This window comes from Rhynchophorus ferrugineus, unplaced genomic scaffold (assembly GCF_030347505.1).
Source record: "Rhynchophorus ferrugineus isolate W39M unplaced genomic scaffold, kcgeb_rfMv2 rfM1, whole genome shotgun sequence".
Classification (NCBI taxonomy): domain Eukaryota; kingdom Metazoa; phylum Arthropoda; class Insecta; order Coleoptera; family Curculionidae; genus Rhynchophorus; species Rhynchophorus ferrugineus.
This window is the reverse complement of record NW_027472580.1, coordinates 44,936,168-44,951,980: the sequence shown is the minus strand read 5'-3', so window position 1 is coordinate 44,951,980 and position 15,813 is coordinate 44,936,168. Positions and strand designations below refer to the sequence as shown.

The window sequence follows — 15,813 nt, the reverse complement described above, 5'->3', positions numbered from 1 at the left end:
TTTATGATTGTTTAATTTCAAAAACCATTTCTCCTCTAGACCAGAATCCTTAGGAAAAGAATTCATTCTATATAAACCTTCATATCATGGAAAACAGCACTTTTTATCTGTTTTAGATTCTATAATAATGATGTCATAATAAAACTATAAAAAAACAAATATAACCTACAAATTTTCTATATTTCTTGCTTTTATACCTCCGGCCCTCTAGTGACTGTCCTACAATGAGAGTATTATTACGATTGGTCTAATCCCAGTACTTCCAATTCTATGTTTCTATATTTTGTGATCATACTATGTCAATTTTAAATTTTCCCCAATAAACAATCATAAACCTTCATATATGCGTTAAAATAGTTGAATTCTTTATTTTTCATCTGACTTGGCCAAATTTTGTTATTAAAATGAACTCTAGATGGTAATGCTTTTTTTAAGTAAACTTTACTGTTCGTATAGTGCAGTGTAATAAAATATAAATATAAAATATAAATTATTCATTTAACGATCGCCGTCAGTCATAATAATAAACCATTAATCCATATCTCGCGATAAAAGAAAGTCTCAATATGTCTCAAATGTGTCATTAAACTATATCTATAAATATTTTCGCGTTAAGCGATATTACAAAGAATTTAAAACGTAACGGAGCTAACGAGCGACTGTTAAAAATCTGTTTTAGCTATACACGAGTCAATAAAATACCATGCTTGTTTTGTTTAGTGTTGTTTTGTATCTTTGACAGTGCGGATTAGAATATGTAAGTTAAGAGTCCTGTTTATAAAATTAATCTTAAAATTTAAATTTATTAAAATTAGACAGAAATCACCACAGAAATAAAATATTTTCTACTGCATTTTGTACATAAAAAAGTGTTTATGTTTTTATTTTAAATTGCTCGCAAAGAATTCCAACTGTTCCATTACAATTATATAAATAATCTGAAATGTTTCTTTTAATACCATTAGAATTTTTCAAATATTTTTGACAACATTGTATATTAATGAAATTGTAGATAAAAAAAACTGTCTTACTACTACTATAATAAAGACTAGTAATTACCCTGTGGCCGAAATTCGACCACAATTTATTAAGTTAATCATTTTTCTCTCATAACAGAGTAAAGGAAATAATTTAAAAATTATATGTTACTAAAACCTGTTTTCACTCTATTTTCAATATAATATCAGAAAGGTATTTGATATATAACATTAATTAAAATAGTTAATCTCGTATATTAAAACATATTAAAATAACTGTATCAACAACTAACACTCACTAACGTTTTTTAAATGGCATTTAATTAAATCTAATTCATGGAGTTTTTCTTGTAATTTTTTTTCCTGTGATCTAATGATAAGTTTAAATTACTACGCCACTGAACATTTTAAGAAAATATCATAAGTAAGATTATTTTTCGGAACTGTAACAACTTCAAAACATTAAATATAAATACGCATGATATTTGATTTACTATCTGCGCTCTTGCAGATAGCTCATCTTTAATTTACCTTCTTTCATTCATTTACTGATTTCTACTTTGTTTTATATTCCACGTAGGAACTCATCAACAAATGAGAGATTAAAATTTTACGAATCTACTTTATAATATTATTTGCAACATTTATGTTAACTATTGATGCACAAATTAATGTATTTATTATCTAAAATATTCAATTAGTGCTTTATTAAGAAAAGTTAATACCAGTAAAATTTACAACAAAATCTTGAAAAATTTCAGAATTACCTCTAGTATAATGATATACTATGTCTTCAGAACGATATCAATTACTATCAGTCTTTATCAGAACAATTTTCATCAAGTTAGATCAAAAACTAATTTTGAAATTCTAAATATTTTGTAAACGAAGACAGATGATTCTTGTTATTCCCGAATTTTAATATATGGTGGGATTAAATTTGCGCTTATGTCGGGTTTTTCTTTCACAGCTTCCGATAAAGCGGACACATTAAATTCCCAACAATACGGGAATAACCGAAAGTAACACTTAAAATTAAATAACTTCGTTTAACAATGTGTTAGCAAATTCATTTCTGTTTTAAGACAATTTCAAATGTAGAATTTAGGGATTTGCCTTCAGATTCAAAATTGCCAGCCGGCATCTTGCGGCACAACGTTGCCAGATATTGATTTAAAAAATTACACGTCCGTGGTTGATTTACATACAACAGGAACGATGGATAATCTACCGTATAAGAGTTGGAGCTGGCAGAGCAATTATTTCTTTATATATTTTGTGTCACCGATTTGACGGTTATACGGGACTCAATTTCTAGCATATTTGTGTTTGAATTTTCGGAAACTGGTCAGACGATAACAACGAAACGCGACCAAGGCACTAGACGAAGAACTTAATATCTCACACGCGGAATATTCAGCTGCCTTTAACATGTGCATTGCGACGTGTGCATCATAAGTTACTTAAAGTGTGGCACAAAATCTAAAAAAAAAATAAACAAAATTAATAAGAGTTTAAAATTATTCCAACCTAAAGCATGTTATCTATTTTTTTAATCGAATGACTTATGACAATAGTGATAAAGCTTTATATTTGGTGGAATCCGAAGGATATTATCATTTTGGAATTGCTATCTGAAAAAAAAAGACTATCTAAATATCTAAAATAATTGTTCATGAATGCTATTGTGATAATTTCTTTACTTTAAAATGGCATTTATTCAGAAAAATTGTATTAATTCAACCAATATATTTTCGGAATATTTCCTACAACTTTTTCCCATCTTTCTGGCAACATTGTGATATTGTGTTAAAATAACGATATTAATTTAGCAATTCAATCATCATCCATTTCCATACTTCTTCGGCATTTCGGAACTGTGTACTAGTCAAGGCATTCTACATCGATCTGTACAAATGGCAATCAGGAGGCGCTAGATGTTGTGTATTAAAATTGCCCACTGGTGCAATAACAGTGTATCATTTACAACTCTTGTAGCATGTGTCATTGTAATGTAAAATGAATATGTTTACAGTTGTTACTCGCTGTTACCTGCCTTTTTTGCAACAGAATATCATTCAATTTATTTTATTATATCCACACACGGTTTCAGTAACAGTTTCATTTGGTTATCATGGAGTTTGATAGCTCGTAATACATCTTGCTGATCCCACCATATGGATAACAAGACTTTATGGACATGAATATTTCGCTTCACTGTTGATGCGGATAGCTCTCCAAAATTTAGCCGTGAAATTTTGGGATTGAAAATGTAATTAAATCTCCAGTTTTCTGTTACACAATACACTACAGAAAACTCTTCTTCTGCCTAGCAAGCAATGAATTAATTTATGTGGTAACCATTTTCCTCAGCTGCTAAGTTGCCTGAAAGTTCTTTGAAAGTTTAAACAGAGTTTTTCTCCGATAGATATGGCAATTCATTGCCTTTATGACTTTTTAGTAATCCATACCGTTCTTTATCGATGACATCAAATACACCACTATTAAAGCGGTGAAACAAAAATTAACAATTGGTATATAACGGAACAACAAATCGATGAGTTTTTAAACATATTAAATAACATGTTAAATAATACAAATGTAATGAATGTCAAATATGGAATTATAAGTGTTTTTGTGTATACACCAAATAACTCAATAATACTCCATGGAACATTGTTATTTTATGTAGAGTGATGTAAAAACCATCGAATTTATCACTTAAGATAGGTTTTTTAATAGTTGTTTACATTAATATTTCGTATTTAACCGAAATACATGCATGCAACCTAATTTCTAAAAAATTACTAAAAATTAAAACTAAGCAAATTTTCTAAAATAATTATGAAGTATGTGGCTTTGAATAAGTGTGAAATATATTGCATAAGATATTTTAATTACTCAGAAAGGACAAACTGATATTTGTTTGCCTTATACTATCTAAATTATATTCAAAGGTCACTATTCATTTATTTTTATGTATAGATATTTACTTCAAATCTGAGTAATCTTCCGAATGTGTCTTGAAATTCACGCTTATGATATACTTAATAGGTCTTAACAATATTGCAATAAAAAAGTAAGAAAAGCAAAGTAAAAAATAATCAAATTTCAGATTTTTAGCACACAAAAAAACGTTTTAAAATAAAATATGTACATAATAATCGTTGTAATAACTAAATAAAAATAAACAAAAACTGTATTTAACCTATTTACTACACGTATTTTATATTCCACTATATACACACATTTTATCTTAATACTTACCTAAACCTATGTATCTATTTACAATATAATTTTAACCAAACAAAATGTTTTAAAACAAGAAAGTTGCTGGCCCCACCGGGAATCACCACCAAACGCACGACTTACACGGATGTGCTGACCGCTTTAATCACTACATCATAAAGACAGCTGCATATGTTGCTTCTACGCCCTCTCATTTGATATGGTTAGTACTTAAAAAGCAAAGTAAATGGCTCTTAGAATGAACATTATACATAAATATGTAATTATTTTACATAAAAAAATATGGGAAAACTTTGTACACGCCTTTGAAATTTGAGGGTTCTACTCGATTTCCCAGATTCCACCATCAGATCTTGACTTGGTTCTGTTTCGAATAAAAAAGGAATTTTGAAAATCGGTCCATAATTGATGGAGAAATCGGTGAGCATACATTTAAAAAAAAATATACAGTCGAACATAGGACCTTTTTTGAAATCGGTTAAAAATGAAATAAATTCGCATTTGAATCCTTAACAACGCTATTGGTGAAGTAGTAAAAAATATAATTCGGTAATAAGCTAATTTTTTGCATGAAGACAAGACATAACAATAACAAGAGAATTATATTAATTGATAAATTATTACAACAATTAATTATTATTAATCATACATTCTTTTAATTAACGCCTACTGAAACCTGCTGAATTCATAGCCGATGCATAAATTTTTATATAGAACCAAACAAGAATCGAAATCAACACCTCTTTTATATTTTCTTTACAACTAAATTTTCGTATAAAATAACAGATACTGAAACATATTTCCTTTAAGGATTGATAATTTATATATATTTTACATATAATTAAAAACATCTTTTGTGCCTTTGTGTCTGTTATCTCATTCTCTTAGCTTACCTTTCCACTTCCACACCATAAATGACCCCACCAACTAATTTAATGATAATAAACGATTGTTTCTTCCTTTTTGCTATTCTGGCATACTGGATTCTGGCCTTTTTCTGGCTTCCATTAGATTCAATTTTTATTCCCAGATCTTTAAATAAATTTACTTATTCTTATTAATTACCTTATCAATTTTTTAATTTGGATATTTATGTCTTTTGGCTCTCCCATCACCATAACTCTTAATTTTTCATTTATTCATTAGTAATTTAAATTAGTATAATGATGCTTATTTAGCGTAAAGCAAAAAAACCTCATAGTTCAAAAATTTTTTTATTGAACACATAATTTGTGAGTGCCAACAATATTTACTTATATTGAAGTAATTTTTCATGTAAACAATTTTATTTTCTTTTTCATTTCATCAATATTTATTTATTTATTTATTTAATATTAATAATAAATATTTTTAAAGCGAAAATGTTTATATATAACTTAAATTACTAGAGATTAATTCTTGATTCTGAATATTCCCAATGTTTCGTCCTAATATTAAGAGTCCTAGTATATCTGCATTTTGCTAATCACAATCGCTATTTTAGTAATTCGAAAGGTAAAATAAAAAAATAAGTTCATCCACAAAATTGTGATATAATATACTTATACAATTGCAGTTACGTGTATTATATAATATGAAAATGTTTATAGTAATAAATAAATTTGTTTCTATTTCTTATCTATCTAAAACACAACATACAAGGTTAAAATTAAAATTATTTTATGCGTAAACATAATTTTTATGAGATATAAAATACTTTAGCTGAAAAATTCCAGGTATTTCCAGTAAGTGGCATACCTAATAAAAGTTTTAAGTTATGTTTCGAAAATACCAACCAAAGATTATATGAAGGCAATCAACCAAGATGAATTGTTACGTCAAATTATTTAATGGTAGAAAATTTAACGATGCTTCTCACTCTAACTAGGCAATTAATGTGGTTCTCCCAGAAATATTTAAATATTCTTCAATTACTCCCAATGTTTAACACAGGACCTTTAATGTTTCATTATAGTAAAGTCTGACATTGTCTGTTGTAGAATTGAATTAAATCAAAAATTCAGTTCAACATTAGATAAATGTGTTTATTACAATTAAAATTATTAAGATATAATCAAATGAAATTAAAAGACATGTGTTACTTTGAGGCCACAGATAGTCTGGCTCTATATAAAAATGGATATATTGGAGAAATTTTTAACCGATCAAATCGACTTATTTGAATTATTGTAATGCAATTACAATGATAGAAATAAACTTATTCCAATATTTATTTCAGCCTTCGAAACAGTTATTGAATTAGATATCTGGTGTGACCTTTAGAGTCTTCTTCGATTCTCGAAGTGGCGGAGCTATATCAGGCCAATAAGACGCAGTAATGTAAGTTGACTTTTTATTAAAAGCTACGAAGCAACCAAACTATGTGAGATTATCGGTCCATAATACCGCTAGTAATATTTATTGTTACCTCACCAAGTGTATTCACCAGACATAGCACCTTCTGATTACCACTTATTCAATAAATGCAGCATAATTTGGCCATCGCATAGCTTTAAAATAATGGAAAAGTGCAAAAATGACTCGATGAGGATATCGATCTTGCCAGAGAAATATAAATAAGCTGTAGAAAATGATGAAGAATATTTTGATATTCTACCGATCATTTTAATTAATACCTTTTTAAAGCGAAATACATGCATTCAAAGCAATCTATTATTGGCCAAGTGTTGTTGAATCGCTTACTTTTTATTGATGTCTGGTAAATGAAACAGATCAGATGCTTTGCCTTTGCAATATAAGTTTGACAATTCGTTAACACAATGTAACACATCGTTTTCACCTTTTCAATGAAATTGTGCTTTGGCTTTTGGCTAATGTAATTTACAGCCAATTAATTTAATTCCACTTCATTATATAACAATTAAGTGATATTTTAACCATATGTTTGCAGCTATTATTAAAATTAATATATCCGCCCAATTTCATCAAACACGTTGGACCTCAACTTACTTATACAAGCCACTAAACCACAAGCCACAAGTCAGTAAGGTCATTGTTATATATGTAGTAGCGTTGGGAACTAGAGTTGAAAACAGTCGAAACAGTCGATTGTCAAAAAACTAACGACTGAAAATAGTAATTACTATCAATTCACTACTATCATCAATTAAATGCACGATTCGACTGTTTTTTCCATTCGCGATGTCAGAAGAAGATGTACGAATTCTTTCCTGTATAAATTGTGAATGAGAGGAAAGGACGTAGATAATTGCTTGGAGCAGTTTATTTTGAATGTGCTTATTTTTTTCAACAGTAGTATAAGCGAGACGGAGATGTTCATATTCCTTCACGTACTATTCGTAATAGAGTACTACGTAATTTCATTTTAAAGGAAGTAGAATTACTTTTATGTTTGAATCTTCTGTGGATCTGTAAAATTGAAGGGAATAATAACCCCACAAATATTTTATCGCATTTCAATAATATGCTAAATGCTGTTTTTAAATAACATACTATAATTATATAGATAATACAATAGGACTTAAACAAAACCTAAAAACTACAGATGTACACTAATCATAAATACTTGTTATAATGTTTTTGCTCATATTCAAAATAACTAAGCACAATTTATTAGTTAATTCATTTTAGCATGTGTTTAGCTTAATTTATAATATATTATTAGCTTTATATACGGAACATTATTAAGATTCGACTACAATATTCTATATATTGAACATTAATGAGTTAAGTAATAAGTTATGAAGTGTGAAGGACTTATTTATTTTACTTTAAAAACAATTTTATTTGACAGGAAGGACTGACGACTGTTGAACATCGAGTACAACATCATACTAAAGGTTTAAATCTATGCTAATATAAATCAAGTCCCTAAGTCTAAAAGTATCATCACACAATTTAATCTTAACACACAGTCTCGTTGGTTTGAATATACTGGGCTGTAGCAGTCGCGCGATATAACACTTCCTTCCCAAAGGAGCGAACAAAGAGATATACGTGGTCGTTGTCCCACCTGGACAGCTTGTGTTTGTACTAAACTTCTTTGTTAACATCGCATGTACCTTCGTTGGCCATTTTGCCTTTGGTAACCTTCTGAATAGCATTATTTATACTCAAATATCCATGGTATAATTTATATGGAATCGTTTCCCAAGACTCCAAATTCCAATAGTTAACAACGACTTCTCTCCACCTTTAGTGTCCTTATACCTTGAACTGCGATGCTTGAGCTGAGAATTCATGGACTAGGGGTGTTTTTCTATGCTAATGATGTTTTCTAATTCAAATAATTTATGGCTAATTTATGGTCTTTGAACACGTTCTATCTATCTTTTGTGACTTTACTTCATCAACTACCATAATTTTACCCAAGCACCACACTTAACTTTACCAAGAAATGCTTCAAATAACATGGGAACGATTGCCAATCTAACGTCAACCTGTGTTCTTTTTTTGATAATTAATTTTTTTCAAGCTGATTAAAAAAATTCAAAAGAGAACAACTTTATAATATCTCCGGAATCCTACCAGCTGTGTTATTTATGAAATCTGAAAGGTTTAAAATAACAAAAATGTTTATTTTTATTTAAAAAAGATTTTATTTTAGTGGAAAAAAGTGACGATCATTCAGCACGATACAGAGGGTTTAAATCTATTCCAAACCCTTATGTCTCGCTCATCACACCATCGTTCATCCTTTGAATACACAAAGCCATATCATTCGCGCAATATAACATATATAGCTCATGGCAAAAAAACTCCATTATAACAAAAGGACAGCACAATCGTTGACAGGCATATCCGATTTCTATCTGATTTAAGTTAGTACTTAAAATTTCGTATATTAATAAAACATTATTTTTGATGGGTAAAAATATTGTTGAAGCTAAACAACCAATTGGTAAGCATTCTATAAACTCCACACCACATAAATCAACTATTATTCACGAGTATGTTGGATTAACGGGATCATACAGGCACCGATGGTACCGAGCTTCCTGATGGCCTAAAATTGGCAGATGTTCAATAAAACATAAAAAAAAGACCATAGAATAGTTTTGAAAAATTATAAACTGATATTGCTGAGATAGAGACTCAAAAAAATATCATAGGTTGGTGTTTTTACAATTTAATTTAAACGAAATTTTGGATCAGCTGTAAATCATTTTTCAAATAGATTTCGAGGAAGATCATAAACACAGACAAAAATTTTAATATACCGTACATTGATATGTGTTGATATAACATCGACTGTCTAATACACATCTGAATTTAAAAAATAGTCAAAAAAAGGCATTAAAATATTAGTAACGATCATCATGAATCTGTAATCGGAGGCGGGGGAGTGTCTTCTTCTCCATCAGTACGCCGCTGTTGGTCAAAGTTGGCGATCGACCCCAACTATTCTGGTCACGAAGAATGTTTTCTTTCATGTGCTTGTTTTCTGAATCCACCAAAAGGAGGATTTCTCCACGGAAGTCTATGAGAAATATATTCATCTTTCATTCTATAGACATGTCCTACTGTTCACTGATTGTCGCAAGTTAAACGAATGACTTCATCTGTAACACGATATCAGAAAGAAACATGTAGAATTTGTCTTAAGAAGTACATATGAAAAACTTAAGCTTACCGGTGTTAGTTTATAACAGTGACCTAGTCTTGGATCCACATAGAAGAAATGACAAGATAAACGGATTTTACTCTTGAATGTAATGTCTCTTCTCTTCCACACGCATCATTCTTAATTTCAAGTACATCCACTCCTGCATTTACTCTAGCTAGATTCCGTTTGGATTCACAACCAAAGTCAATCTTTATCAGTAAATTGTCAATACTTTTGTACTTTCTTCATTAATTATCAAGTCATATGTATCTGGAATGGGAACTATATATTATGAAGAATGCTAATCTTCAACATTTGCATCAGCAAATAACTATTATGTTAACACGAGTCAAAATTCTATCTATTATTACGCCAAACTATTTTTCAACATTAACGTTTCTCACAAATATAAGAAAATATAAACTTCATGCTCAGATGTGTTTATTTAATTTACAAAAATTTTTATATAAAAATTTACAGATAAACTTCCATTAGAATACAAATTAACCTGTTATGGATACATTTCCTTCATCTTTATTTATTCCTATTTGATGAGTATATGTTAGCCTCATTAATATTTATCTAATCTGGCTTCCAATTTTGATTATATGGTTTGGGTTATATCCTAAAAGAATAATATGAAAAATTTAAAGCATTTATATATATATATATATATATATATATATATATGTAATATATATAGTTATCAACTTTTGTTTTCATTATACCATGTAAATTCCGACGTTTTATAATTCCTATCAGTCAAATTGAAAAAGAAAGAGTACCGGACATGGCACTAATAGTAATAATGAACAACAAATACTAAACATATCAAAATATTAAGATATACTGTCATTTATAGATATTAATGGAATGGATATTAATGCTTTATTTCAAATATCGATATTTAATTTAAGAAAACATGGAATGGAATGAAATATGGTTATAATTTTAAAATATATAAAAACGGTATTATTAATAAAAATATTAAAGAGCTTCTTTTAAAAAGTTAAACATAAGTAATGTTTAAAATATCAAAAAGAAGCTACACCCGAACGAGTAATTTAGGAAATTAAAAGAAGCACAGAAAGCATGTTATCAATTATTAAAATGAGTTCAGTCGAAAACCCAAATCGGGATAGAGGGCGGCAACTCTTCCCCCACATCTGGCGGATATCCTTTAGGAAATCTAGTCAAAGGTGGTTCGAAAAAGGTGGCTGTTTTTTGCGCAGGTACATACTCGCAGTACGGCCCCTGATTTGCCTACAAAAAATATATGGTTTGGGTTATATCCTAAAAGAATAATATGAAAAATTTAAAGCATTTATATATATATATATATATATATATATATATATATATGTAATATATATAGTTATCAACTTTTGTTTTCATTATACCATGTAAATTCCGACGTTTTATAATTCCTATCAGTCAAATTGAAAAAGAAAGAGTACCGGACATGGCACTAATAGTAATAATGAACAACAAATACTAAACATATCAAAATATTAAGATCTTAAGCAGCATTTAAACACAGAGCGACAAATGATGGATATCTGTACAGTTCCAAAAATATTATCAAAAATAGATTTAATTCTAATAGTGTGCTGCTGAATATTGGTAAACTGATACTGGCTTATGCTCTGCATGAACAACTAAACAAGTACTAATACCCTTACTGTAATATCATACAACCACCACAAGTACTAACTTCCAAATTCATAAACATAGAATAAGAAAATGAAAAAATGTGTTAAAAATAGTATGATTAAAGAATATCTGAATTAAAATGATGTAAAATAAAAGACATTGAATGAATTTACTGAATTTACTGCTATAAGTCCATTTAAACATCGATCATCCAATTAATATAACCAAGACTAGCATTGTTAATATGAGCAAGTTAAATAAAAAATTGCTTTTATTGTATCTAACTCTCAGGTATCCTTATCAATTAGATAACATTGCTAATACCAACACTATTTTTGGACATTCTTATCTCCATCAAAATATTAACATCATCGAAAACGCACGCTTTAATTCCAAACTCATTTAAATTACCGACATTATAAAAATAATTAAATCATTTATATTGCATGATGATCGATATTACACAATGAGTGGGTACCATTATAACAATAATAGCAAACCACGGTGGTACTTAAAAACCTTGTATAATGAGTTAATACTAAATATTACACAACAATTGTCCTCGGTGCTATAAAAGTTACCAACTGGTAAAAAAAACCCAACAAATGGGATTATCAAAAATTGTTATTTCTGATGAAAATATTATGGAGTATCAATAAAAGTATAGGTTGTTATCAAAACATTTGGTATGATCACTTAATTTTATATATTTAAGTATTAAAACGGAATAAATTAAATAAGGACACAGAGGGTTATATAAATGCTCGACATTATTATATTTTGTCTTTATTTATATTATGTAATTTTATTAAATATATTTATTTAAATTTAAATATTTCTAATATCAGGTATGACATCATAATATGTCAACGTCAACGGACAATCCATTTAGTTTAAGGCGTAATAATGGGTCCGTAGTTAATCTATTGTCATATATAGACGTAACAAATCATTTTTATTTCGAGTGAACAAATCCAAATAGAACTGCGAATTGTCGGCGCATTATTGTTTTTAGTTTGATGTGAATAAAGGCAGCTCCCAATTCGAAAGCGAATTAACAGATCAATTGAATTGAAAAGTCCCCGGCCTACCATTGTAAAACACATTTTTTCAGCAAAATTATTTTTTTTTATTCAACATAATTCTCTTCAAGGGATACACTGATTATAGCGACCCTCCAACTTTTTGATACCATTTTTGTAATACGATTTGTCCTTTGCTTCAAAATAGGCCTCAGTTTCGGCGATCACCTCTTCATTCGACGAAAATTTCTTCTCAGTGAGCATTCTTTTGAGATCTGAGAACAGGAAATAGTCGCTGCAGACCAGATCTGGAGAATACGGAAGGAAACAATTCCAACCCCAATTCATGGATTTTTGCCATCGTTTTCACTGACTTGTGACACGGTGCATTGTCTTGGTGAAGCAGCACTTTCTTTTTATTCAAATGCGGCCGTTTTTCGGCGACTTCGTCCTTCAAACTTCAAAAATGATAAATAAGCTTCCATCTTCAGCATCTTTTGAAGCAATTGAACAAGCAATTTTCAAATGTTTTGGTACAAGAATGGGAGAGTATTCCTTTGGAAATTAATCAAACACTCTACGAATCTCTTTCGCGAAGAAACCTTATTAATAAATATTTAATATTAAATATTTAGTAAATGTCATGTATATTTAACTATTTTATTTTACATATGTTAGTATCTTTAAAAGTTACTACTATCCATAATAGGCGTGTCAACGACGATGTTTGTAAAACGAGACCAGTCGAATATTTATCTTACGCATAAAAGATATATTCTTAAAAATGTACTTATTATCGTGATTATTCATAGGCAAAGTTGTCAAATCCTACAAGAAAAATCAATTCCATTCACTTACAGTAACCAGGATGCATAAATTGATAACATGCCAGTCGGTAGATTTAATATTGGAGACAGTGGATGGGAGTCCAAATTAAGCACTCAGTCAAAGATAAAAAATATTCTATTGTGTATATGATTGCTCAATAAGTGTGATATTTAATAGAAAATATAGGAGTTTATGGTTTAAAACGCATTGCAGATAAATCTGAATCTCAATATATTAGGCAACTTTTAATTTATGGATTTTATCCTTGAATGGTGGATCTAGAAAACCTATTGAAATACTCAATCCAACAATCAAGAGTCCACACTAAATCTAAACAATATACTAAAATTTTTAAAGCTGTTTAATAAAACGTATTGCAATAAAAATATATTATTCTTCAGTAAACCAATTATTTTCTTGCAAATTTTTACAACGTAATCCAAAATATTTCAGCAATAATGTAAATTTCATTATTACTATTACTAACTTGATGTTGAATTTAAAAAAAAACTAATACTGACATTTCTAATCAACATCAATATTCAAGATTGTTATCTGTTTTCTGGTAGACATTTTGGAATAATATAAATTCAATATTCCTAAGGTAATTAATTTATTTTTATACATAATTTTATAAATAGTAATCAGTTAAGATAGTCATAATAATAATATAAAGTGCAGTAATAATATTAATATTCTGATAAGCGATTTTTAATGGTGAAAAAGCTAATTATGAATTTAAACAGCTGTTAATCAACCTAACCTAACTGTTATATTGAATTATTTTAACACTTCTCTACATCAAATAGCATAAAATGTAAAGAGATTTTCAAGTATTCAGTATAATAATAAAGTTCGAATTGGAAGATCTGCTGCACCCAGCATACTCACCAGGATTTTCACCAGTCCCTTGGATTATAATTAATTACAATTAAATGTGAAAGTGAATCAGAAATGAACATCTTCAAAAGCTATTTTAACTGTACAATAATCATGTACAGTCTATTCAAAGTTTTTTTGTAGATACGCCATCAAGATGTTTAATGTATTCCCTGCCGCAATTCGTTTTAGAATCAGACAATATTTTCCTTTTCATTTTATTCTGGTTGAAAAGAGACACAATTCTGTCTGATTAGTTCGACCACGTAAAGGAATGAGCCGGTTGAAATCGTCCGATTGTCAGACATATACAAAATTCTTGAAAGCAATAGTCACTAGAGGTTATAACTCTAACCTATAAACTATTGTGGCTGTATAATTAACTGTAGTTTTTAAATGTACTATAATGTTAAAATAAATTATATTTGATAACATTTTTATTCAATTATTTTATTTAGATTAGAACTTTGTTGTATGTTAAAGCCAAACTGATCTAAAACTCAGAGTTGATGCGGCAACATTGCATCCATTTGACATCACAAATTTAGATGATGTATGTACAAAATAACTTTGAATAGACTATTTGCACTGCACATATATCAAAATTAGTACAAACAATATAGAATGCTACTAGATAATTTAATATACATACTAGATTGTTCAATAAGCATTGTCTTTCGATAAGAGAAATACGGTTGTACGAGTGGAAATACACGTATAATAATTTTTTAATTTGTAAATTCCAACACTGGAATCTCAAAATATTGTCGAAAAACCATTTTCACAATTATACTACCACGCCACTCAATGAATATGATTGTCCTCGCGCGATTTTTTTAAATGTGAGCAGTCAAAAGTTAAAGAGTTGTTTACACAATAGGTAAGGAGAGAAAAACGATTTTTGTTCTGATGCAAATCTGGTATTTTCTCGAAATGTTTACGAATATATACCAGTGTGGAGGTAATTTGATGAAAAAAATTACATAAATATTGATACTTGCGGACTTACACTACTCGAAAGAACATTTTGACATTTTGAATGAATTCCTCAAATACTTCGGAAAGTTGAAACCGCGTAATTAATTTTTAAAATATAACCGTCATTATTTGTCAAAGCATGTTTTTGTTTAACTGCTCTATTTCCTCGACAGCATATATATCGTATCAGCGTATATTGCATATATCTCCAAACGCACTTTTATATATAAATTTCGAAACACTAATCAGTGATCCAGTATTGTCATTATGGAAGATATAATTTTTCCTATTCATCAATTACAGTTGCTTTCTTTTAAATCATCTGCTTTAATCACATTAGTTGTTGAATAAAAGACTTAGGTTTAACAGTTCAACCATTAGTATCACCTTTCCTAATGTCAGTCAAAGCTTTTCCGAGCATTGAGAATGTTCTCGACCTTTTCTGCATTCTTCCATTGGGAGATCCATCTTTAAGAAACTGAGCATACCAAATATGTTGCTTTCTAGTACTAGCTTCTACATAAACAGTTATCACCATAAACACCACACAATTTTTGATAATCCTGTACTGTACTTTTACATTTTCCGAAATAAAAAATTAAAATATAACAAAAATGATTATCTAGAATCAATTGTCATTTCAAAGGGCAATAACTTTTGA

General features: G+C 29.0%; 1 protein-coding gene across 7 annotated transcripts in view; it reads left to right on the top strand.

The window, feature by feature from the left end:
- Nucleotides 1–15,813, top strand: part of LOC143206849 (trehalase) — a 43,529-nt gene that overhangs the window by 4,974 nt on the left and 22,742 nt on the right. For 2 of the 7 annotated variants that reach the window (XM_076419656.1, XM_076419653.1), the window contains exon 2: nt 6,445–6,545. The exons of 2 other annotated variants lie outside the window; for them this stretch is intronic. The gene's annotated coding sequence lies outside the window, so the exon portion shown is untranslated. Of the gene's footprint in view, nt 1–628; nt 758–6,444; nt 6,546–15,813 lie in introns of those variants that run through there. 3 more of the 7 variants (XM_076419654.1, XM_076419658.1, XM_076419652.1) reach the window with 3 other exon arrangements.